Raw genomic sequence first — 25,150 nt, 5'->3', positions numbered from 1 at the left:
GACCCTGTGGGGCTCCTGGGTAGGGAAGTCTTTCTGCCCCCCATTTCTTGTTTGTAGGTTAGAGACTCCAGCCCTAAGATCTTCCTTGTGTTCTTTTTTTTTTTTAATAGTTTTTTACATTTTCCTATGGTATTTCTTTTTATTATTTATTTTTAATTGGAGGATACTTGTTTTACCATGTTGTGTTTGTTACTGCCATACAAGAATGGGAATCAGACATAACTATATATATATATATATATATATATACATATCCACTCCCTCTTGAGCTTCCCACCTCTCCTCCCCACATTACACCCCTCTAGGTCATTACAGAGCAAGAGGCTAGTCTCCCTGTTTTATATAGCAGATTCCCACTAGCTATCTGTTTTACACGTGGTAGTTTATATATATCAGTGTTACTTTCTCAAATTTTCCCTTGAGTTCTAAACAGCAGATTAGAACAGGTGCTAATCAGGGAAGGAAAGGGACACAAGACAAGGGAGGAGGAACAGCCAAGAAACAAAAGAGCAGGCTTGGGGAAGGATTCTGGTTCTACCTCGAGGCATATATATGTATAACAATATCTTTAAGCCCTTTATAGAACTAAATCCCCAACAGATGGAAGATCCCCAACAGAATGAAGATTCTTCATTCCAAATTAAAGGGACCAGAGAAGCTCCTCTAGAAGATCACCTCAGGCCAGTTTAACAGAACCACTCTCACAACACATAACACTTAACCACACTCACAACACATAACACTTAACCACGCTCACTTAACCTGTATGACACCAAGAGGGGAACTTCTTTTAAAACACATTTATTTTGCCAGAGAGACCTTGAGGACATTCAAACCAAGCTTAAAGAGAAATCTCCCCAAAAACATTGGACATTTGTGTTCCTGGAAAAGAGGGGGATTCAGGCCAGTTCCAGAGGGATCTCTAGTTTCCAATTAAGATGCCATTCCTGGGGGGCAGGCTATATTGAGAAAAAAAGGGGGGCAATATCCTTAACCAGCTCACTAGGAACACTGGCCACCCTCTCCCAGCTTTTCAAAGCCCTTAATCCCCAGACCACAGGACCTGTCCCAAGGAATCTCCCAGTCATCTGCTAACATTCTGCAAACTCCCATGCAGAGGGCAGCTTAGGGGCACAGCTATCTGGGGAGAAATCAGGTTATATTTTCCCAAATTACCTGTCCAGGCCAGGTACTCATTCCTGCATAAGAGATAAGTAAATATATACTGTGCTATCAATGAAATTTAGGAGGTTATTTATTGCAGCAACTATGTTACATACCTAGTTAGTTACTAGGTAACTAGTTCAGATACTAGTTACTAGATCAGATACTCACATTGAAAACAAAGCCCTGGAGAGGTCATGTTGCCAAAACTTGGCCTCTGTTCACGGATGCCAAGGAGAAACATGGAGACCGTTTTGGGTGAAGTACAAAAGAATAGCCGTTAATTTCTTTTCCAGGCAAAGGGGACCAGAGCAGGCTAATGCCCTCAAGACTATGTGGTCATGAGGAGTTTTATAATGTTCAAGGAGCAGAGCAAGGACAATTCTCAGATTGGTTGGCATCCAGATGAAGTTTCAAGCATCTTCAGTCTTCTGGTCTCAACCAGTCTAGGATCAATGTTGTGATGGTCAGCAGTTTTCATCTGGAGAGGATCCACTTCTGTAAAAACACCTTAGGAATGTGTGTCATGCCTTTGTCTATATCTTTCAGGGAACTTGGAGTTCAGTGATTCAGCCATATGGCAGAATTATAATCTAAACTGCTACCGATTCCCCAGCCCAACACCTAGTATTTGTTTCTGCATCTTCATATTTCCTGATGACTGACTCTTGAGCTGGCATTCTACTTCAAAAGACAAGAACACAGGGAGTTGTACATGGGTTCAGTCATGGCCGAGTGAAAGCAGGGAAGGCAGTTTCTTCATCCTCTCCTTGGCGCTCCTGGTGGCAGATCCTCTTCACTGTGGGCTGCCGCTTGCCAAAGGGGTTGGCTGGTCTCAGGACTGCAAACACTGCTGCTACTGCCACGCCCTCCGGTTTCCTGGATCCTCACACACACCCCTCACCATCCACGGCCTCTCCTGGGTAGTCTCTCACTTCCAGGCCTCAGTCTTCTGCCCAGACATGGGGGAGGCACCAGATACAGGGACCAGAAAATAAGTCTGACGGTAGACCAGATTACACTAGGTATCCCTCAGTCTGGATGTCACATACTGGCTTTGTTTTATTTATTGATTTTTTTTTTTTTTTTTTTTACTGGCTTTGTTTCAATCCAGCTCTGCTTCCTGTGATTTGTTTCTCAGGGCTTCAAGCCAGAAGAGGAAGTCAGAACAGGAGGAAACAGGATGCCTGAAGGTTGCTGGTCTTGGGCTCCTCTTCAAACTGCCAAATGTCTGATGGGGGCTGGTGGACTACTGGTGGATCTAAGAGAATGAACCTCTGCTCAGGCTGTCTGCCACTCTGGGTGCCTTCCTGGCAGAGCAAAAAAAAGTCTGCAGAAGGTGTCACAGCCTGGAAATCACCTTGGCCTAGCAGAGATGCAGACAGGCTTTGTCTCTTTGAGGTTCAATCTGAGGTAACCAAGACTTCTTGGTTTTTCTGTCCTGAGGTGACCAGGACAAAAACTCTGGTTGAGGACACACATCCATATTCAGAAGGCCTTGATTTGTGGTTTGTTAGGAGTGTTATCTCTCAGGAGCCACAGATCAAAATCATTGAAACTACCCCTGGATTACAAAATAGGGGAAATGTATAAAAACCCAAACTACAATGCTACATAAATTGTCAAGAATTAGGATTGGAGTTGGCAAGAAATAAAGGTGCTTCTTTAAGTAAGAATTGATTGGAGGTCAAAATGGTTACATAGTTGCATGTAGGGGAAGAGGGTACTTTGAAATTATGTTTGCAGCTGGCTTGCAGCTGCAGACATTGTTCTGAGAACCGTTGGGATCTTCCTGGTGGTCCAGTGGTTAAGATTCCAAGCTTCTACTTCATGGGGCACACATTCCATCTGCATGCTACAGGGCATGTCCAAAAAAAAAAAAAAAAAAAAATGCTGGTGGTATTCTTGAGTTTGATATAGTCCCTAAAGTTCAAGTTCTCAGAGATTTAAGAATATGTCTGACACCACATCCATGGATGGCTACCTGGCTCCATTTTGAATGTGTGAACCATGGATATTTCTTTTTAATTTTTAAATGATCTTCAATATGTCATCACCTGTTTTCATCACCCTTTTTTGGGGTGATCAGATATCAAAGCTAAGAATCTGTCCACAGTGAGGTTGGTTCAGTTGGATTAGACTTTACAAACATATTCTTAAAACAAGACAGTAACTGCAGAAAGTGGCCTTTGAACAATTTTTTTTTCTAGTGAATTACTTTAGTCCTTGAAATGATTTAGAAGTTTCACCAAGTGTTGATAATAAAAAGCAGATGACTCTTTAGAAGACAGTTTGGCAGTTTCTTAAGACATTGTTATACTCATCATATCCAAAAATCTCACTTTTTGATCATATGCTCATCATATGATCCAAAAATTACACAAATAATTTGAAAACGAATGTTTTTGCAAAATATGCACAGGTATGTTTCTAGCAGTTGTATTCATGATCGCCAAAACTTGGAAACAGCCAAGATGCCTGTCGATATATAAATGACTAAACACACTTTAGACTCTCCAAACAATGGCATAATATCCTGGGACTTAACAAAGAAGCACTTAATTCAGGAAAAACATGAAAGAACCTTTAATGCAGGCTACTAGGTGATAGAAGTCAATCTGAAAAGGCTACATACTGTAAATTTCAACAAGTAATCTTTCCAAATTCAGGAAAAGGCAAAACTATGGAGACAGTGAAGAGATCTGTCTGAAGGGCCAAGGTGGAGAGGTTGAAAGGAATGAAAAGGTGGAGCCCAGGGGACTATTAAGGCACTGAAACTATGCTATATGGTATTGCAATGATGGATTCAAGTCATTATGCATTTTTCAAGATCTGTAGCATACACAACACAAAGAGTGAACCCTAGACTATAGACTTCAGATAATAGTAATGTAGCAAAGAGCTAACATCCATCCTTCTCAAACTCTTCCAGAAAATTGCAGAGGGAGGAACACCATCAAGCTCATTGTAAGAAACCACCATCATCGTGATGCCAAAACCAGACAAAGGTATTTCAAAAAAGAAAATTATAGGCCAATAACACTGATGAACATAGATGCTAAAATCCTCCATGAAATACTAGCAAACTGAATCCAGCAATGCACTAAAAGGGTCATACACCATGATCAAGTAGGATTTAGCTCAGGGAGGCAAGGATTCTTCAATATATGCAAATCAATTAATGTGATACATCATATTAACAAATTGAAGGATAAAAACCTTATGATCATCTCCAAAGATGCAGGAAAGCTTTTGACAAAATTTTATACCCATTTATGATTAAAGAAACGCTCCAGAAGATGGGCAGAGGAAACCTACCTCAATATAATAAAGGTCATATACAACAAACCCACAGCAAACGTCATTCTCAATAGTGAAAAACTGAAAGCCTTTCCTGTAAGATCAGGAACAAGACAAGGTATCCAAACTGGACGAGAAAGACAGCAGTCAGTGTTTGCAGATGACATGATTGTATACATAGAAAATCCTAAAGATGCCACCAGAAAACCACTAGTGGTAATCAATGAATTTAGTAATGTTTCAGGATATATAATTAATACACAGACATCTCTTGCATTCATTTACACTAACAACATAAGATTATGAAAGAAAAATCCAAGAAATAATTCCATTTACCATTGCAGCAAAAAGAATAAAATACCTAGGAATAAATCTACCTAAGAGGCAAAAGGCCTGTCCTCAGAAAACTAATAGATACTAATGAAAGTAATCAAAGATGACACAAAGAGATGAAGAGATATAACATGTCCTTAAATTGGAAGAATCAATATTGTGAAAATGACAATACTACCCTAAACAAACGACAGATTTCATGTAATTATTATGAAATTGCCAAGGGCATTCTTCACAGAATTAGAACAAAAGGTTTTACAATTTGCTTGGAAACACAAAAGACCCTGAATAGCCAATCTTGAGAAAGAAAAACAGAGCTGGAAGAATCAGTCTCCTTAACTACAGACAATAGGGCAAAGCTATAGTCTTCAAAACAGTGTGATACTGGCACGAAAATAGACCTACAAATTAATGGAAGAGGATAGAAAGCCCATAAATAAACCCACTCACCTATGGTCAGTTAATCTATGACAAAAGAGGCAAGCCTACACAGTGGTGGAAAGACAGTATCTTCAATTGTTGAAAACATTGGGCAGCAACATGTTAAAAAAACATGTTTTTTTTTAAAAATCTACATAAAAAGTAGATTATGCTCTAACACCATACACAAAAATAACCTCAAAATGGGTTAAAGACCTAATTGTGAAATGGGAAGCAATAAAACTCCTACAGGAAAACATAGGCTGAGCATTCTCTGACATAAATTGCAGCAATATCTCTTTCAAACCATCTTGCAGATTAATGGAAGCTAAAACCAAAATAAACAAATAATACCTCATTAAACTCCAAAGCTTTTGGACAGCAAAGAAAACCATAGACAAAATTTAGAAAGACTAGGAGAACTCACAGATTGGGAGAAAATATTCCCAGTGATATGAATGACAAGGAATTAAGTCTCCAAAAATTGCAAACAGCTTAATATCATCAAAATAACCTAATAGAAAAATCAGCAGAAGGCCTAAATAGATATTTCTCCAAAGAAGACACACAGATAGCCAAGAGACACATGAAAAGATGTTCAACATCTCTAATTACTAGAGAAATGTAAAACAAACTACAATGAGATATCACCTCATACCAGTGAAAATAGCTATCATCAAAAACTCCAAACAATAAATGCTAGAGAGTGTTTGGAGAGAAGGGAATCCACCTACACTGTCGGTGAAAATGTAAATTGGTATAGCCACTATGGAGAACAGTATGGAGAGGCCTTAAAAAACAAAAAACAGAACTACCATATGATTCTGCAATTCCAGTCCTGGGCATGTATCCTGAGAAACACATGGTCTTAAAAGATGCATGCATCCCAATGTTCACTGCAGCACTGTTAACAATAGCCAAGATAAGGAAGCAACATAAGTGTACATTGACAGAGGAATGGATAAGGAGGATGCAGTACATATACACAGTGGGATATTACTTACTGTTAAGAAGAACAAGACACCATTTGCAGCAAAATGGATGGACCTAGAGATTGTGATACTGAGTGAAGTAAGTCAGACAGAGAAGGAGAAATACTGTTTGGCATCCCTTATATACAGAATCTAAATAGAAATGATATGAATGTACTTATTTACAAAACAGACCCACAGACCTAGAGAATAAATATATGGTTGCCATGGGGAAGGATGTGGGGAAGGATAGTTAGGGAGTTTGGGATAGATATGTACACACTGCTATTTTTAAAATGGATAACTGACAAGGACCTGCTGTATACTACAGTAAACGTTGCTCAATGTTATATGGTAGCCTGGAAGGGAGGGGAGTTTGGAAGGAAATGGATACATGTATGTGTATGGCTGAGTCCCTTTGCTGTGCATCTGAAACTATCAAAACATGGTCAGTTGGCTATACTGCAATATAAAATTAAAAAAAAATAACATTGTAGATCTTTATAGCAATATTTGTAGCACTACATTATTGTTTTTAATGTCTGTATTGTTTTCTGTAGTATTGTTTAATAACCCCCCAGGCTCCTCTGTCCATGGGATTTTTCAGGTAAGAATACTGGACTGGGTTGCTGTTTCCTTTGCTAAGTGTATAGTATAAATGTACCATAATTTAACCTAGCTCTTATATATAGACATTAAAGTTGTTTATAATTATTTTACTCTTTTAAATATTTTTGAAATAAGTATCATATAGGAATCCATTTATTTCCTTATGATAAATTCTTTGAAGGAGATTTGCTTGGTCCAAAATTTCTTGATATATAAAATATTTTGAAATATTATTAAAAAGGTTTCTATATTAATAAAATGCATACTTATACTGAAATAGAGGAAAGCAGTAGAATGGGAAAGACTAAAGATCTCTTCAAGAAGATTGGAGCTATCAAGGGAACATTGTATGCAAGAATGGGCATGGTAAAGGACAGAAATAGCAAGGACCTAACAGAAACAGAAGAGATTAAGAAGAGGTGGCAAGAATACACAGAAGAACTGTACAAAAAAGTCTTAATGACCTGGATAACCACAACGATGTGGTCAGTCACCTAAAGCCAGGCATTCTTGAGTGTGAAGTGAAGTGGGCCTTAGGAAGCCCGAAACAAAGGTAGTGAAGGTGACGGAAGTCCAGTTGAGTTCTTTCAAATCCTAAAAGATGATGCTCTTAAACTGCTTCACTCACTATGTCAGCAGAAAACTCAGCAGTGGCCACAGACAGGACTGGAAAAGGTCAGTTTTCATTCCACTCCCAAAGAAGGGCAGTGCCCTTCTTTTAGAATGTTCAAACTACTGTACAATAGAGCTCATTTCACATGCTAGCCAGGTAATGCTCAAAATTTTTCAAGCTAAGCTTCAGCAGAACATGAACGGAAAACTGCCAGATGTTCAAACTAGGTTTTGAAGAGGCAGAGGAAGACATCAAATTTCCAGTATCTGTTACATCGTGGAGAAAGCAAGGGAGTTCCAGGAAAACGTCTACTTCTGCTTCATTGACTATGCTAAAGCCTTTGACTGTGTGAATCACAACAAACTGTGGAAAATTCTTAAAGAGATGGAAGTACCAGACCACCTTACCTGCCTCCTGAGAAACTGGTCAAAAAGCAACAGTTAGAACTGGACATGGAATAATGGACTGGTTCAAAACTGGAAAAGGAATATGTCAAGGCTGTATGTTGACACCAGCTTATTTAACTTACATGCAGAGTACATCATACAAAACGATGGGCAGGATGAATATGTATGTATAATATGTTATTAATAAAATTGAAGATGCCTTACCACAAGCTCTACTGTGATGCAGTCAAGACAGACATCATTATTTCCACTTTATATTTGACTTAAAAAGGTTCAGTTCAGTTCAGGTGCTCAGTCGTGTCCAACTCTTTGAGACCCCATGAATTGCAGCATGCCAGGCCTCCCTGTCCATCACCAACTCCTGGAGTCCACCCAAACCCATATCCATTGAGTCGGTGATGCCATCCAACCATCTCATCCTCTGTCATCCCCTTCTCCTCCTGCCTTCAATCTTTCCCAGCATCACAGTCTTTTCAAATGAGTCAGCTCTTTGCATCAGGTGGCCAAAATATTGGAGTTTCAGCTTCAGCATCAGTCCTTCCAATGAACACCCAGAACTGATCTCCTTTAGGATGGACTGGGTGGATCTCCTTGCAGTCCAAGGGATTATCAAGAGTCTTCTCCAACACCACAGTTCAAAAGCATCAATTCTTCTGCACTCAGCTTTCTTTATAGTCCAACTCTCACATCCATACCTGACTACTGGAAAAATCATAGCCTTGACTAGACGGGCCTTTGTTGACAAAGTAATGTCTCTGCTTTTGAATATGCTGTCTAGGTTGGTCATAACTTTCCTTCCAAGGAGTAAGTGTCTTTTAATTTCATGGCTGCAATCACCATCTGCAGTGATTTTGGAGCCCTCCAAAATGAAGTCAGCCACTGTTTCCCTGTCTATTTGGCATGAAGTGATGGGACCGCATGCCATGATCTTAGTTTTCTGAGTGTTGAGCTTTAACAAGGTTACCATATCTGGAAAGAAAAAAAAAAACAAACAAATTACCTATCTGGTTGAATTCACAGAATCACTGAGTAAAATAGCTGAGATTGGTACACAAATTTGTTTCTGTCCTAAAAAGTGAAAGAAAGTGAAAGTAAAGTCGCTCAGTCACGTCCAACTCTTTGCCACCCCGTGGACTGTAGCCCACCATGGGATTCTCCAGGCAAGAAAACTGTTTCTGTGCTAAAGTCCTGTTTAATCTAATGTTATACTGCCTCCCAGTGGTATAAACTTATATTCATAGGCACTTGTAAATCAGTAGTTAACATATTTCCATTCTTATGCCTTGGGAGATAGTGGAGATCTATTTACTTGTTTACTAGCAAAGTAATTTTTCCTGCATACCAAAGATGCTCTTTTTTAAATATTTACATCTCTTGAATCTGTATATTCTATGCTTAAGACACACAACAAGCAGTTAATTATATGAAATTTAACATATATAGCATATATATTGTCCAAGTCATTGTATCCTAAAAGTTATTAAACTATTATTATTATTCATTTTACTTTAGTAGTAAAATGAATGAATCTCACAGAGTCTATGTAACTTGGCAGTATCACACAGCTACCAGTGGCCAACCGATACTCACACTGTCTTGTTCATTCTCAAAGCCCATCTTTGTAACCATGAATTACGCTTCTACCGTAGTTCTTCCGCAATTAGAATTGTTGTCGAGGCTTTGATCTTGCACTGCATGTTTACGGCTTTTCCAACATAATATCTTCTGCATGACCACAAGCATCAGATCTTGTGAAATCAATCCTTGAGTAATACCTTGTTCAGGTACTCATTTGTGTACTTCTACTGCTACTGCTGCTGCTGCTGCTAAGTCGCTTCAGTCGTGTCCGACTCCATGCGACCCCATAGACGGCAGCCCACCAGGCTCCCCCGTCCCTGGGATTCTCCAGGCAAGAACACTGGGGTGGGTTGCCATTTCCTTTTCCAATGCATGAAAGTGAAAAGTGAAAGTGAAGTCGCTCAGTCGTGTCCGACTCTTAGCGACCCCATGGACTGCAGCCTACCAGGCTCCTGCATCCATGGGATTTTCCAGGCAAGAGTATGGAGTGGGGTGCCATTGCCTTCTCCGACTCATTTGTGTAAACACAACAAATAAATATCTGTTCATTGTCTACCATCTATAACTGTACACTTTTTCACAAAACATAAACAAGAATTTGTGTTCAAATATGCGTTGATTTTTGCTACTCCACTCCTGACATTGGTGGTAAAAAACAGTGGTGAAAAAATTCTTCTCTAAGTGCTTTAAGGTCTAAATCCAAACCACACCTTTAGAAATGAAGTGATGTGAAAGTCACTCTATCGTGTTTGACTCTTCGTGTCCCCCTGGACTATATAGTCCCTGCAGTTCTCTAGGCCAGAATACTGTAGTGGGCTGGCTTTCCCTTCTCCAGGGCTCTTCCCAACCCAGGGATTGAATCCAGGTCTCCTGCATTGCAGGCGGATTCTTTACCAGCTGAGCCACAAGGGAAGCCTTTAGAACTGCTGTGCAATAGGATGGTCATTAATCACATTTGAGTATTAAAATTTAAATCAATCATAATTAAATAAAAATTTTAAATCTAGCCACATTTCAAGTGCTCACAGCTCCATGTGGCTAGTGGCTACAATTGTGGTTGCACTGATGTGGAATATTTCCACCACTGTAGAAAGTTGATTCAAAAGTGCTGATCTAGAATAAAAACAATAGTTTTCTTCCAGATGTTGAACAAAAGGAACTCCAGCTAACTTGCTTTAAAATAATGAACCATATGTAGCTCAATACATTTTATAGTAATTAGAAACATTAGCCTTCTTCAGTATGTGTGCTTGTAAAATGTATAGACGTTAATATCGAAGTGAAGAAAGACTGTACAATGAGTCTGTTGGATTAATATTTTTCATAGTTTTCTTTCACCATCTTTTTGACGTCCAAAGACTCTGTAGTATTGTGTGTGTTAGTCGCTCAGTCCTGACAATTCTGCAATCCCACAGACTGTTAAGATCCAAGTGAAACAAGACTGTACAATGACTTTGTAGAATTAAGAATTTTCAGAATTTTCTTTCACTATCTTTTTGATATCCAAGGATTCTGTAGTATTTTCCCTTTTAAAATTTCTAATATTATTGATTTGTATCTTCTCTCTGTTTTCCTCAGTTCACTTGAGGTTTATCAAATTTATTTATATCTTCTGAAGAACCAGCTCTGTTTTGTAAAGGCTTATCGATTTTATTGATCTTTTTCAAAGAGCCAGCTTTCGATTCCATTGATCATCTCTATTGATTTCTGCTGTTTAATTTCATTTCTTTTCACTTTGCATTTTCCTTTCTTTTTCTAGTTTACTATGGTTAAAGCTTAGATATTTGTTTTTAGGTATTTATTCTTTTTGAATATGTGCATTCAATGTAGTAAACTTTCCACTAAACACTTATTTTACTCTATGTCACAAATTCTGAAGTTATATTTTCATTTAGTTAAAATATTTTTAAATTTTTCTTGAAATGTCCTCTTTGACTCATGTATTGTTTAGAAATGTGTTGTTAAATCTCCTGTATTTAGAATTTTCTAGTTATATTTCTATGTAGCCATCTGATTCTAGTTTAATTCCACTATGGCCTGAGTGCATACATTATATGATTTCTATTCTTTTAATTTTTTAAGCTATAATTTTTCAGAATGTGGTCTAACATGGCAAATATTTAACATAACCTCGAGACAAATGTATATTCTGCTGTCATTAAATAAAGTAGCTTATAAATGTCAATTATTTTGTGTACAGTTGATTGACGGTGCTGTTAGTACAACTGTGTTGTGATTTTCTGCCAGATGGCTCTGCCCATTTCTGACAGAGGGTTACAGAAGTCTTCAGCCATAATAGTGAATTCACCTGTCCCTCCTAGCAGTTCTATCAGGTTCTACCTTACATCTTGACACTGTTGTTAGGTTCACATACAAAAGAATTGGTATGTCTTCTTGGAGAAGTAATTGTTTTATGACTATGTAATGTTCTTCTTTTTCCCCGGTAAGTTTGCTTGTTTAGAAGTTGCTCTGCATGAAATTAATATAGTGTAGCTACTCCAGCTTTCTTTTGATTAGTGTTCACAAGGAATATCTTTCTCCATTCGTTTCCTTTTTCTTTTTTTGACTACATGTATCTTCATCTTTAAAGTGGATTTTTTATAGAAAATACAAAATTGGATCTTGTTTTTGTTTCACTCTGTCAATTTCTTTTAGCTGGTATATTTAAACCATTGACATGAAGATGATTATTTAAACAGATGAATTAATATCTGCCATGTATGTTAATGTTTTCTATTTGTTGCTATTGTTCTTTGTTTCCATTTTGTCTTCTATTTTTTCAGCCTTATGTAGTTTTAGTTGGGTAGCTTAGATTATTGCATTTTCTCTCCTATCTTGTATCCATTGCACTTCTTTCTTTTTAAAAAAATATTTTTAGTGATTGCCCTGAAGCTTGTAATACAAAATTACAACTAGCTCAAATATGCTTTCAATTAATACTGTAAACCTCAAAAGAATAGTGCAATATCTTATAACAACAAAATAATCCTAATTATACTCTTGTCCCTTACATTGTTACTGTCATTCATTCCACTTATGCATAAACTACAAGAAATTAATACAGTCATTATTTTGAACAAGCTGTTACCAGTGTGATCAACTAAGAATAGGAAAGATACATTTAAAATTTTCTCATTTATTCCTCAAAGTAGGTCCTAGTTTTTGACCTATATTACTTTCCTTCCCTCTTTCTATTCTTTCCTTATTTTAACATTCTTACAAGGAAGGTCTCCTGGCTACAAATTCCCTGAAGGTTTTTTTCCAGGAAAAAATCTTTATTTCCCCTTCACTGTGAATGGGATTTCAGAGAATATATAATTCTACGTTGATAATTTCTTTTTGTCTCAACAATTTGAACATTTCACTCCACTCTGCTTGTTTACCTGGCTTCTTTGGAAACAAAAGGTGGCAAGGTAATTTTTTTTCTTCTTGCTTCTTTCCAAATTTTTTCTCAATTTTTGTTTGGCTTTCTGCAATTTGACTATGATATACCCAGATGTATTTGATGTTGTGTGTGCGCGCAGTTTTATGCTGCTTGGTTTTCTCCAAGCTTCCTAGATCTGTGCTTTAGTGTCTGATATTAATTTGGGGTAAATTCTCAGTCACCGTTCCTTAAAATATTGCTTCTACTTCTTTCTTCTCCTTTTGGTGTGCCCATTACATGTTACACTTTTAGTAGTTATCCCACAGTTCTTGGATATTGTTTTGGGTTTTCTTTTCTTTTTTTTTTCAGTTGTTTTGTTTTAACTTTTCAGTTTTGGATGTTTCTGTTGCTATGTCCTAAACTCAGAGATTCTCTCCTCAGCCATGTATTAATGAGATCATCAGACACTCTATTTTGGTAAGTGTTTTGATTCTCTGACATTTCTTTTTTTCCTTTCTTATAATTTCTATGTTCTCCTTACACTACCTATTTATTCTTCATGGTGTCTATATTTTGCATTGGAGTCATTAGCATGTCAGTCAGAGTTTTTAAAAAGTTTCCAGTGTGATAATTCTAATACTTCTGCCATATCTAAGTTCTGATACTTTTCAAACTGTGCTTAACTTTTTGCTTTTGTTTTCTGTGCTTAACCATATGTGACCCTCTGCAGTGCCGTGGGCTATAGCCTACCAGGCTCCTCTACCCATGGAATTTTTCAGGCAAGAATACTGGGGCAGGGTGCCATTGCCTACCTCAGGGGATCTTCCCCACCCAGGGATCGAACCTGCATCTCTTGCATCTCCTGCATTGGCAGGGGGATTCTTTACCACTAGCACCACCTGGTGACTGAAAACTGTGTTGTAATAGATATATTTGATCTTTACCTCTGATTCCTGGCAAGGAGCTTCAAAAATCATTATAATTTTGTCCATTTCTTGAGTCATAGAAGTAACTTTGTTATGCTAGTGATCACTCATTGTGAAGGTTCTGTATAGTTTCAAGGGAGTGTCTGGTCACCAGAAAAAACCACCACCATGTGATTAGAGGGTAGCAAATTCCTGTATTTCCCCTGTCCTCAGACACATGAGCTGTGCATGCCTACACGTGGCTCTAACGTACCAAAGACACTGAGACCTAAACTCTTCATAGCAGAACATTGCCCACATTCCAGATTGGCCGTTGGTTGATTCACTTGCAACAAATATCCAAATAACACTACAAGGGCTCTGAAAACTGAACTGGAACCAGAGTCCACAGAAGGCCTGAACCTAGCCAAAGTGATTGTCTGCTCAAACCAAAAATTTCGATTTGCGCCAGATATTTAAACAAGAATCTCCTAACAAAATATTTATTAAAAATGTCCAGAAGACATCCAAAACTATTCAGCATACGAATAGCCATGAGAATTTGGACTTGCATGGGGAAAGACAATCAACAGAAGCTGTGCTGATGTGACACAGATGTTGGAATTATCTAGCAAATATTTTAAGCAGCTATTATAAAGATACTCAAAATACCAAAGGAATGAAGAAATAAATGAAGTCATTTAACAAGAATTAGAAATCATCTTTTTACTCTTCTGAATTGCCTTCTATCTAAATTGATTGCTACTTTTATCAAGGATAAGGAAAATTTTCCATCCTAAGTTATGACACCCCAATTTTTTCCAACAGGTAAAGGTCACTTTTTTCACTTAGTAAGTCATCAAACAAAATCTTAATACATGATTATTAATTTCAATCTCATACATATGTGTGTATATGTATATACATATATATATATATATATATATATATATATATATACACACACACACACACATTTTTCTTTCTATATGGCATCTAATGTAAGATATTTTATTTGAATGTTCTCCTAAATTTTTATCTGGAATTGTTCACTTTTTTAAATTAGTAAATATCTTTTACTTGCCTTTTAATGTTTTCTCTCCTGTGAGCTTCCATGATAAGTTTTATACTTTATTTCACAATAATAATATGCTGCATCTAACACTTTACAGTATGTATTTTTCCCAGTGAAATTAATCATTCCATTGTCAGTCATAAATTTTACCTGTTTCCATTCTCTTACCTCTTTCTCTTAATAGTTTCCTTTCATTACCTGTGAGAACAAGAATTTCCATATCTGCTTATTCTTAAACAAATTATAAACACATTTACAATTTATAAATTATAGCACTCTTTCAAGGTCTCTCATCCTTGAAAACTCTGTAACTGTGAACCACTTTCCCTGTGTAGACACTAGAGTCTTATCAGTAGCATTATTTTATCACCTCAATCCTCACCCTCATTCCTTACAGCCCAAATTCTTACCTCGTTTGCAATCCGCACAGTTGGAAAACATCTTTCTCTACCATATTTATATCAGGCATTTTACCTCCAGCGTTTATTAGAGAACTAAGACTACAGTCAACCGTTTGTGGCCGGAACTTCCTGAGTAACTGAAAATGTCAAGCTAAACTAATTTGGATAGTGAAAGATTCACACAGTGAACCACACATTTTTAGTCAGAAGGCCACTTGCCACAAACACACACAGAAGATTGGGCTTTGTATGAATGTTTAAAAAGACAATGAGCTATTTCATGAATAGTACTTTAATTGCAAGACAATGGATTTCAAACTAATCACCATGATAAGTCCAGTTACGACACGTCAGCTTGCAAATATATTACCCAGTTATTGACTATATTCCCTGCACTGCACGTTTGATACTTATAACTCATTTATCTTGTAACTGGAGGTTTTGGTTCTCACTCTTCCTCGCCTATTTCTTTCCCTCTGCTCCCCCTACTCCTTCCTGGCAAACACATATTTGATCTTCCCATCTATAATTATATATATACAGTATAAAAATTTTGAACTGCTATATTGTACATTCGAAGTTAATTTTGTAAATCTACTATTCTTTAGTAAGGAAGAAAAGGAAATGGTGCTCAAGAGGACATGGGAGTTATTTACTGAAGCAAGGTCACTGGATACAGCAATAAAGATAGGAGTGACGTGGTGAGGGCTGCTTTTATTCACTTTTGTCGAGTGATAGACAAAATTAGATTTGACTGCATTTAAATGCTGAGAGAATGTATTTTCCTTAAAATACATTTCCTGAAAGAAGCAGTGGACATTCTAGGTTATGCTTGTATCTGAAAAAGATGAAACATAGAAATGAAAAGAAGCTGATATTGATAATGCTGCCAAACCCCTGCCTGTGTTCTCTGTTGCCGAATAGAAACATAGAGACAGGTTTTGCCTGAAGTAGAAAATAGTAACTTTTATTGTGCTGCCAGGCAAAGGGGACCACAGAGGGCTAATGCACTCAAGACTGTGTGACCCACCTGGGAGTGGGATAGTGAGGAGTTTTATAGTGTTCAAGGAGCAATGTGTCACCAACTCATGGACATTTTTGGATTGGTTGGCATCAAGGTGATGTTTCAAGCATCATTAATTTTCCGGGTTCAACCAGTCTAGAGTCTATGTTCTCATGATCAGCAGTTTTCATTTGGAGCTGGTCTGCCTTGTGAAAATAACTTGGCAGCGTGTGTCATGCCTTCATGTATTTCAGAGAAATAGGAGTTCAGTGATTCTGCTCTGTGGTTGAATTATAATCTAAATTGTTACCAGTTCCCCAGCCCAATAGCTAGTCTTTGTTTCTACATCTTCACATTTCTCTCTTCAACAAGGGGTGCTGGGAAAACTGGTCAACTCCATGTAAAAGAGTGAAACTAGAACACTTCCTAACACCACACACAGAAATAAAACCAAAATGGATGAAAGACCTAAATGTAAGACAAAAAACTATAAAACTCTTAGAGGAAAACATGGATAGAACATTCTTCAACATAAATCACAGCAAGATCCTCTATGACCCACCTCCCAGAGTAATGGAAATAAAAACAAAAAATAAACAAATGGGACCTAATTAAACTTAAAAGCTTTGGCACAACAAAGAAAAATATAAGCAAGGTGGAAAGACAGCCCTCATGAAACAACTGACAAAAAATGAATTAATCATGGATTCTTGAGGCAGTCTTTTATTTTAAAAACAAGGATGCAGGGGTTTTTACACTTCAGAAATACAATGTGTTAATGCTACTGCTGCCATAACAAAGTGCCATGCACTGCATGATTTAAAACACCAGGAACTGATTGTCTCAGTACTAGAGCCTGGAAGGCCCAACATCAATATGTCCTCTGGGTCATGCTTTCTCAGACTGCTCTAGGAGACAGTCCTTTCTTGCCTCTTCCTGTTTCTGGAAATGGCTGGCCATGCCTAGCGCTCTTTGACTTATAGGTATATCACTTCAGTCCCAGAGCTGTCTTTTCCCTTTGTCTTCATGTTGTCTTCACTTTGTTAAGAGTTTTGTCTGACTCCAAATTTCCTCTTCTTATGACACCACTGGTGCTAAAGAGCTTGAGGCCTAAAGTAATGATGTCTTCACTATTACATTCAGCCCAGCCCTAATTTCCAAATAAGGTCACAGTCTGAGGTCCTGAGCATTAGAATGTCAACACAACATTTTAGGCTGATAGTTGAACCTCATAAGATATGCTGCTGCTGCTGTTAAGTTGCTTCAGTCGTGTCCGACTCTGCAGCCCCATAGATGGCAGCCCACCAGGCTCTCCCATCCCTGGGATTCTCCAGGCAAGAACACTGGATTGGTTTGCCATTTCCTTCTCCAATGCATGAAAGTGAAAAGTGAAAGTGAAGTCGCTCAGTCGTGCCCGACTCTTAGCGAACCCATTGACTGCCGCCTACCAGGCTCCTCCGCCCATGGGATTTTCTAGGCGAGGGTACTCATAAGATACAGGAAGAGGAAATTTCTTGAGTCTACACACAATATACATAACTCAGACGGTAAAGCGTCTGCCTACAATGTGGGATACCTGGGTTCGATCCCTGGGTCGGAAAGATCCCCTGGAGAAGGAAATGGCAACCCACTCCAGTATTCTTGCCTTGAAAATCCCATGGACCGAGGAGCCTGGTAGGCTATAGTCCATGGGGTCACAAAGAGTCAGACACAACTAAAGGACTCGCTTTCACTTTTTGGTAGTTTACAAAAATAATTCTATCCCATGGGATAGATTGTGTAGTTTTTCATATTAAAATTCATAGATATTACATAAATTAAGTTACCCCCAACTGCAAAGACCCTGTGTAATCATTGATTACTGGATATTTCATCTTATAAAGGCTTCCACCTGGGTCTGAGATCTAGGGCAAACATATATGATAGGGTCTTTCTTCAAACAACACTTTGCTTAAAGTGCATCACAGAACTCATAAGCTCATGAAGAGCATTATTATTTAGCAAAAAATCTTCTGAATAGTGGCAAAAGGGAATTTGTTATACATTGGCTTATCCAGTGAGGGTGCATTCAGATTGTTTATGGTGTTCAGATGTTATTTCTTCTTGTTCAGGGCATGTGTGCTCAGTGGCTCAGTTGTGTCCAACTCTTTGCAACCCTGTGGACTGGAGCACACCAAGTTCCTCTGTCCATGGAATTCTCCAGTCATGAATATGGGAGTGGGTTGCCATTTACTTCTCCAGAGGATCTTCCCAGCCCAAACCCATGTCTCTTGCAACTCTTGGATTGGCAGGTGGATTCTTTTTCCACTGAGCCACCTGGGAAGCCCCTTTCCTGTTGAGAGCCAGGGATAATATCAGATTTGTTATTGTCAAAACTGTCTTTTCTAATTTTATTTCTCTATCAGGAGAAAATGAGTTTTTTTTTTTTTTCATTGAAACAATATAAATCTTCTAGAGGCTGCAGCTCTCTAGTACCAGCATTCAACTTTGGTGACATCATTATGTCATGATGTCCATGAATACTGTTTTCTAGCAGCTCCCTCAAAGGCTGCTACTGCTCTTCATTGAAGATCACAAGTGCATATCTACCGGGGTCCAGCCCCCGTTGGATCCAGGGATTCCCTCAGGAGGACGGCGTTGGCAATTAAAAGATAAATAAAAGGGAAAAGACAGAGGTGAACTATCTGGTTTACGCGGAAAGCCAATAAAACCTGTGACATCAAGTTTGCTCTGACCACGGAGGCCACAGGTGCCCTCTCGAATAGCGGAAGGTGCCCCACCTTAGGCACCTTCTCGAGTGGGTCTTAGATGCCCAGGCAAGTAAGTGGTCTCAGAGAGCCCCCACGCTCCAAGTCAGTCACCCCGAAGGAAGAACAGAGAAGAAAAGGAGAGAAAAGGAAGCAAGAAAGAACGACACGGGAGACCAAGCTTTGAGCAAGGCCCGTAGCTTTATTTTCAAAGGGAGCTTATATACCTTAAGTTGTGCATAGAGGATAATAGGGGGTGTGAAATCATGCAAAGTCAGCAGTCTTTGATCTTTATCAAGACCAGGTTTTCTTTTCTGCAAACTTTTCATATACAAATGGTTTAGGTGATTTACATCATCTTCTGGCCAGAAGGTCTGTTAACATTTTATGACTCTGATAAAGGTTTGTCAACCATAAGACTTATTTTCTCTAAGAGTAATTATTTTAAAGTTTGGTGCCATCCTGCAAAGGTGTTAGATAAAGTTGCATTCCTATAGGGCAAAGATGCAGTGGGCTTACAACAAAGGAAAGAATTTATTACCTTAAGTGTCTAAAGTTGTTAACACCAAGGCCACTGCTTATTTTTTCTATATACCAACTGTATTAATTAATACACTTCCAAGGATACAATACAAGGGATGTGGAAACTTGGCAGCAAGCATTGGCTCAACAATGAAATCTTCTACTAGTTCTATTCTAACAATTTTTAACTCTGAGAGAGGCTCTATACTATTTGAATATCTTAAGCTTCCCGTGCCTCTCGTGGTTGGGAGACTGTAAACAATCCTATGCGTAGCTGTAGGAGTCCGGGTAAACCTGTCAAGCGAGTAAGAGAGCCCTCTGAGGGGTTTGGATTTAAATACTCCTATTATGCCCAGGAGGCTTATTAACTAGAACTTTAAGTTGATTTCCTTCAGAGAAAGGTGGTCGGGGATATCCCCTCGTTAATGTCAGAGGAGTTGGTGAAAGTCATAAAACAGTAAAACAGACAGATTCTGGTTTTGGGGTAGAGGCTCAGGCAGATCCAGTGGGGTTTGGGTGGGGGGTGGGTTCCTCTAGCCCTGACTGGCCTTGCCCATCAGGGTTCTCCCGCATGACCTTGTCATGGGTGGGAAATCCTGTGCTGGCTTCTGGTAGCTATCTTTAAAAAAAATATGCAGAAAATGTGAGCAGGAATGAATTTTCAAGACATATGAAATTTATCATTCACATTTTTATAGCATAATTGTAAAGCAGCACATTTTTCAACCATGTCATCACTGAATTATTCAAACTATAATCCCTGCCTTCCTAAGGAAAATTTTAGGGTAATCACACTCAAGAATGTTAAAAAATAAATATAAAAATGAATATATCTAAAATAAATAGGATATCATGTCATGACCAAACTGAATTTTATCTAGGAACACAAAGAAGTCTTTTAACATTAGAAAATTTAAAATGTCATTCATTACATTAAAAGATTAAGAAATAGAAACCATGACAACATCGAAACAGATACAGCAAACAAAAGCATACAAGAAAATGAAGTCTCTTCCTACAGAAAAAAAAATCTCTTAACAAAAATAGAAAAGAATCAACCTAACTTTTAAGAGAAGGATATAAAAAACTAGGTACAACACGACTAATGTTAACATATCAGAAGCATTTCCTTTAAAGTGTGGAACAATTTTTACCATCAATATTGTCCTGGAAATTCCACCCATTTTAATTATACAAGAAATAACTAATTTTTACAATATAGGAAAAATAAAACTGTTACTACTAGATGCTATGTTTTCCAGTATTTAAATGAATCCACAAATTAGTAGAAAATTATGAATTGTCAGAAAGCATGTTGAACAGAACAAGAATACCTAAAAGAATTATCTTGATAATAAAAACAACTATTTTATAAGATAATAAAAGTATATAATTGCAAAAGCAATAGATACATACAATAGAGACACATATAATAAATACTATGCAGTAACTGTTAAGAAAAATTGTAAGTTATACAAGACAAAAATCAATACAAGAGATACATTGTAAATGAGTAAGAAAATAATATATAAATACAACACTCCAAAAATTAACCGAGAGATTCTGTTAAATTTCATGATTCTTCTCAAATTGATATAGATGAGCCAAGATCCAGACAATTTAAAAAGTATAAAACTAATAAGAAAATTGCTTTCAAAATCATTCCAGCTGTGTCATCAGGCTGTAATATTAAAGCAGTGAAATGCTGAAATTTCAACAAAAGGAAAGGGGAAAAGTTGATAAATATTAAAACCATTTTACTCCTTGATATTAAGTCCACTGTCGGAAACTGATTTAGTGCACTTTTTTTTCCTGCAAATCCATTTTTTCTCTGTGTAGCATCTAGTTGTTGCAACACCATCTTCACTAAGGTAAAAACATATTTCATTCACTGTCATATTAATCCTACAATAAAGGAATGAAACACTGTGCATTAGGGAGTCCTGTGACTTCTCTCTTGGTCAATGACACCTTTAAAAAAAAACATTATCTGTTTCAGTTCAGTTCAGTTCAGTCTCACAGTGATGTCTGACTCTTTGTGACCCCATGAACCACAGCACACCAGGCCTCCCTGTCCATCACCAACTCCTGGAGTCCACCCAAGCCCATGTCCATCGAGTCGGTGATGCTATACAGCCATCTCATCCTCTATCGTCCCCGTCTCCTCCTGCCCTCAATCTTTCCGAGAATCAGGGTCTTTTCCAATGAGTCAGCTCTTTGCATCAGGTGGCCAAAGTACGGGAGTTCCAGTTTCAATATCAGTCCTTCCAATGAACACCAAGGACTGATCTCCTTTAGGATGGACTGGGTGGATCTCCTTGCAGTCCAAGGGACTCTCAAGAGTCTTCTCCAACACCACAGTACAAAAGCGTCAATCCTTAGGCGCTCAGCCTTCTTTACAGTCCAACTCTCACATCCATACATGACCACTGGAAAAACCATAGCCTTGACTAGATGGACCTTTGTTGACAAAGTAATGTCTCTGCTTTTGAATATGCTGTCTAGGTTGGTCATAACCTTCCTTCCAAGGAGTAAGCGTCTTTTAATTTCATGGCTGCAATCACCATCTGCAGTGATTTTGGAGCCCATAAAAATAAACTTAGCCACTGTTTCCACTGTTTCCCCATCTATTTGCCATGAAGTGATGGGACCGAATGCCATGGTCTTAGTTTTCTGAATGAATTATCTGTCTAGAACTCTGACAACGTATGCTGCTACACAGTCCTTTCTTGCTAAGGTTAAGATGTCTGTATCAAATTGGACCAACTTTGTCTCCCTTCCAAGACTCTGTATTTGTTAAACTAAGTTACATGTTATTGGTAGAGTCATCAAATTGTAGAAACCAATGGTTCTTAACCCTGGGGTGAGTTTGCCTTCCACCAGACCTTGCAAGGGACACTTGGAAATATCTGAAGACATTTTTGGTTGCCTCAAGTGGAGTGGGGCAGGGGGAATTGCTACTGTCTCATGAGTAGAGGCCAGAGATGTTGCCAACATCCTATTGTGCACAAGAAAGTGCTCCCTCCACACACGAAAGAACAATGTGGTCCAAAATGTCCACTTTTTCTGCTATTGAGAAATTCTAGCATAAACTAAATGCCTAAGTGGCTGGCAGTCACAATTTGGGGTGTTTATACTGGGTCGTATATGCAGTGAACTCAATATTTTAGGTCCAATTCTCCATGTTGTAAAATAGAAGGTATGAATCCCAGGTTAAATTGCAACTATCAGTGCAAATAAAAGCAGGTTAAAATAAATTTACCTTGAACTGTGAAACTTGTCAGCAAACAGATAGCATGAAGCTTGTGAAAGAGATATAAGATTAGAGAAAATAGGGTAAAATCATGAAAAAGTCTACTTTTACTGTGTATGTGAATCTCAGGTGTTTACTTTCAAAGTAACCAACTAAGAAGTCTTTTCCCTTATATCTTTTTTTCATTTTTTAAATTGGAATATAATTGCTTTGAAATGTTGTGTTATTTTTTGCTTTACTTTTTTAAAATATAAATTTATTTATTTTAATTGAAGGGTAATTACTTTACAATATTGTAGTGGTTTTGCCATACATTGACATGAATCTGCCATGGGTGTACATGTGTTCCCCATCCTGAATCCCCTCCCACCTCCCACCCCATCCCATCCCTTTGGGTCATCCCAGTGCACCAGCCCCGAGCACCCTGTCTCATGCATCGAACCTGGACTGGCAATTGGTTTCACATATGATAATATACATGTTTCAATGCCATTCTCCAAAATCATCCCACACTCGCCCTCTCCCACAGAGTCCAAAAGACTGTTCTATACATCTGTGTCTCTTTTGCTGTCTCGCATACAGGGTTATCATTACCATCTTTCTAAATTCCATATATATGCATTAGTATACTGTATTGGTGTTTTTCTCTCTGGCTTATTTCACTCCAGTTTCATCCACTTCATTAGAACTGATTCAAATGTATTCTTTTTAATGGCTGAGTAATATTACATTGTGTATATATATCATGGCTTTCTTATCCATTCGTCTGCTGATGGACCTCTAGGTTGCTTCCATGTCCTGGCTATTATAAACAGTGCTGCAATGAACATTGAGGGTACGTGTGTCTCTTTCAATTCTGGTTTCCTCAGTGTGTATGCCCAGTAGTGGGATTGCTAGATCATATGGCAGTTCTATTTCCAGTTTTTTAAGGAGTCTCCACACTCTTCTCCATAGTGGCTGTACTAGTTGGCATTCCCACCAACAGTGTAAGAGGGTTCCCGTTTCTCCACACCCTCTCCAGGATTTATTGCTTGTAGACTTTTGGATAGCAGCCATTCTGACTGGCTTGAAATGGTACCTCATTGTGGTTTTGATTTGCATTTCTCTGATAATGAGTGATGTTGAGCATCTTTTCATATGTTTGTTAGCCAGCTGTATGTCTTCCTTGGAGAAATGTTTGTTTAGTTCTTTGGCCCAGTTTTTGATTGGGTCGTTTATTTTTCTGGAATTGAGCTGCAGGAGTTGCTTGTATATTTTTGAGACTAATTCTTTGTCAGCTGCTTCATTTGCTATTATTTTTTCCCATTCTGAAGGCTGTCTTTTCACCTTGCTTATAGCTTTTTTGTTGTGCAAAAGCTTTTAAGTTTAATTAGGTCCCATTTGTTTATTTTTGCTTTTATTTCCAATATTCTGGGAGGTGGGTCATAGAGGATCCTGCTGTGATTTATGTCAGAGAGTGTTTTGCCTATGTTTTTCTCTAGGAGTTTTATAGTTTCTGGTCTTATGTTCAGATCATTAATCCATTTTGAGTTTATTTTTGTGTATGGTGTTAGAAAGTCTTCTAGTTTCATTCTTTTACAAGTGGTTGACCAGTTTTCCCAGCACCACTTGTTAAAGAGATTGTCTCTTCTCCATTGTATATTCTTGCCTCCTTTGTCGTAGATAAAGTGTCCATAGGTGCTTGGATTTATCTCTGGGGTTTCTATTTTGTTCAATTAATCTATATTTCTGTCTTTGTGCCAGTACCATACTGTCTTGATGACTGTGGCTTTGTAGTAGAGCCTGGTTGGTAGCTTGATAGGGATTGCATTGAATCTATAGATTGCTTTGGGTAGTATACTCATTTTCACTATACTGATTCTTCCAATCCATGAACATGGTACATTTCTCCATCTATTTGTGTCCTCTTTGATTTTCACCAGTGTTTTATAGTTTTCTATATATAGGACTTTTGTTTTTTTCAGTTCAGTTCAGTTCAGTTCAGTCACTCAGTCATGTCCAACTCTTTGTGACCCCATGAACCACCACACACCAAGCTTTTCTGTCCATCACCAACTCCTGGAGTCCACCCAAAATCATGTCCACCAAGTCGGCAATGCCATCCAGCCATCTCATCCTCCGTTGTCCTCTTCTCCTCCCGCCCCCAATCTTTCCCAGCAGCAGGGTCTTTTCCAAAGAGTCAGCTCTTCAGATCAGGTGACCAAAGTATTGGAGTTTCAGTTTCAATATCAGTCCTTCCAATGAACACCAAGGACTGATCTCTCCTAGGATGGACTGGTTGGATCTCCTTGCAGTCCAAGGGACTCTCAAGAGTCTTCTCCAACACCACAGTTCAAAAGCATCAATTCTTCGGCACTCAGCCTTCTTTATAGTCCAACTCTCACATACATACATGACCATTAAAAAAACCATAGCCTTGACTAGACGGGCCTTTGTTGACAAAGTAATGTCACAACTTACTTTGTTGTGACAAAGTAGGTTGGTC

General features: G+C 38.1%; 1 protein-coding gene and 1 pseudogene across 4 annotated transcripts in view; one reads left to right on the top strand and one right to left on the bottom strand.

Annotated features, from left to right (window-relative positions):
• The window catches only part of LOC109559684 (C-type lectin domain family 2 member H-like), a 50,911-nt gene extending 35,326 nt beyond the window's left edge, over positions 1–15,585 (bottom strand). The window contains exons 1-3 of one of the 4 annotated variants that reach the window (XR_011566754.1): positions 15,150–15,585; positions 14,908–14,937; positions 1,336–8,786 (exon numbers count right to left, since the gene is read on the bottom strand). The gene's annotated coding sequence lies outside the window, so the exon portion shown is untranslated. The remainder of the gene's footprint in view (positions 1–1,335; positions 8,787–14,907; positions 14,938–15,149) is intronic. The other 3 variants (XR_011566753.1, XM_019961588.2, XM_019961590.2) reach the window with 3 other exon arrangements.
• Positions 1–19,780, top strand: part of LOC139183043 (casein kinase II subunit alpha' pseudogene) — a 30,996-nt pseudogene extending 11,216 nt beyond the window's left edge.
• Positions 19,781–25,150: the final 5,370 nt, after the last annotated feature.

The sequence above is a fragment of the Bos indicus genome, chromosome 5, assembly GCF_029378745.1.
Source record: "Bos indicus isolate NIAB-ARS_2022 breed Sahiwal x Tharparkar chromosome 5, NIAB-ARS_B.indTharparkar_mat_pri_1.0, whole genome shotgun sequence".
Taxonomy (NCBI): Eukaryota; Metazoa; Chordata; class Mammalia; order Artiodactyla; family Bovidae; genus Bos; species Bos indicus.
Note: the sequence above shows the minus strand (reverse complement) of the source record. Positions and strands in the feature narration are given on the sequence as shown.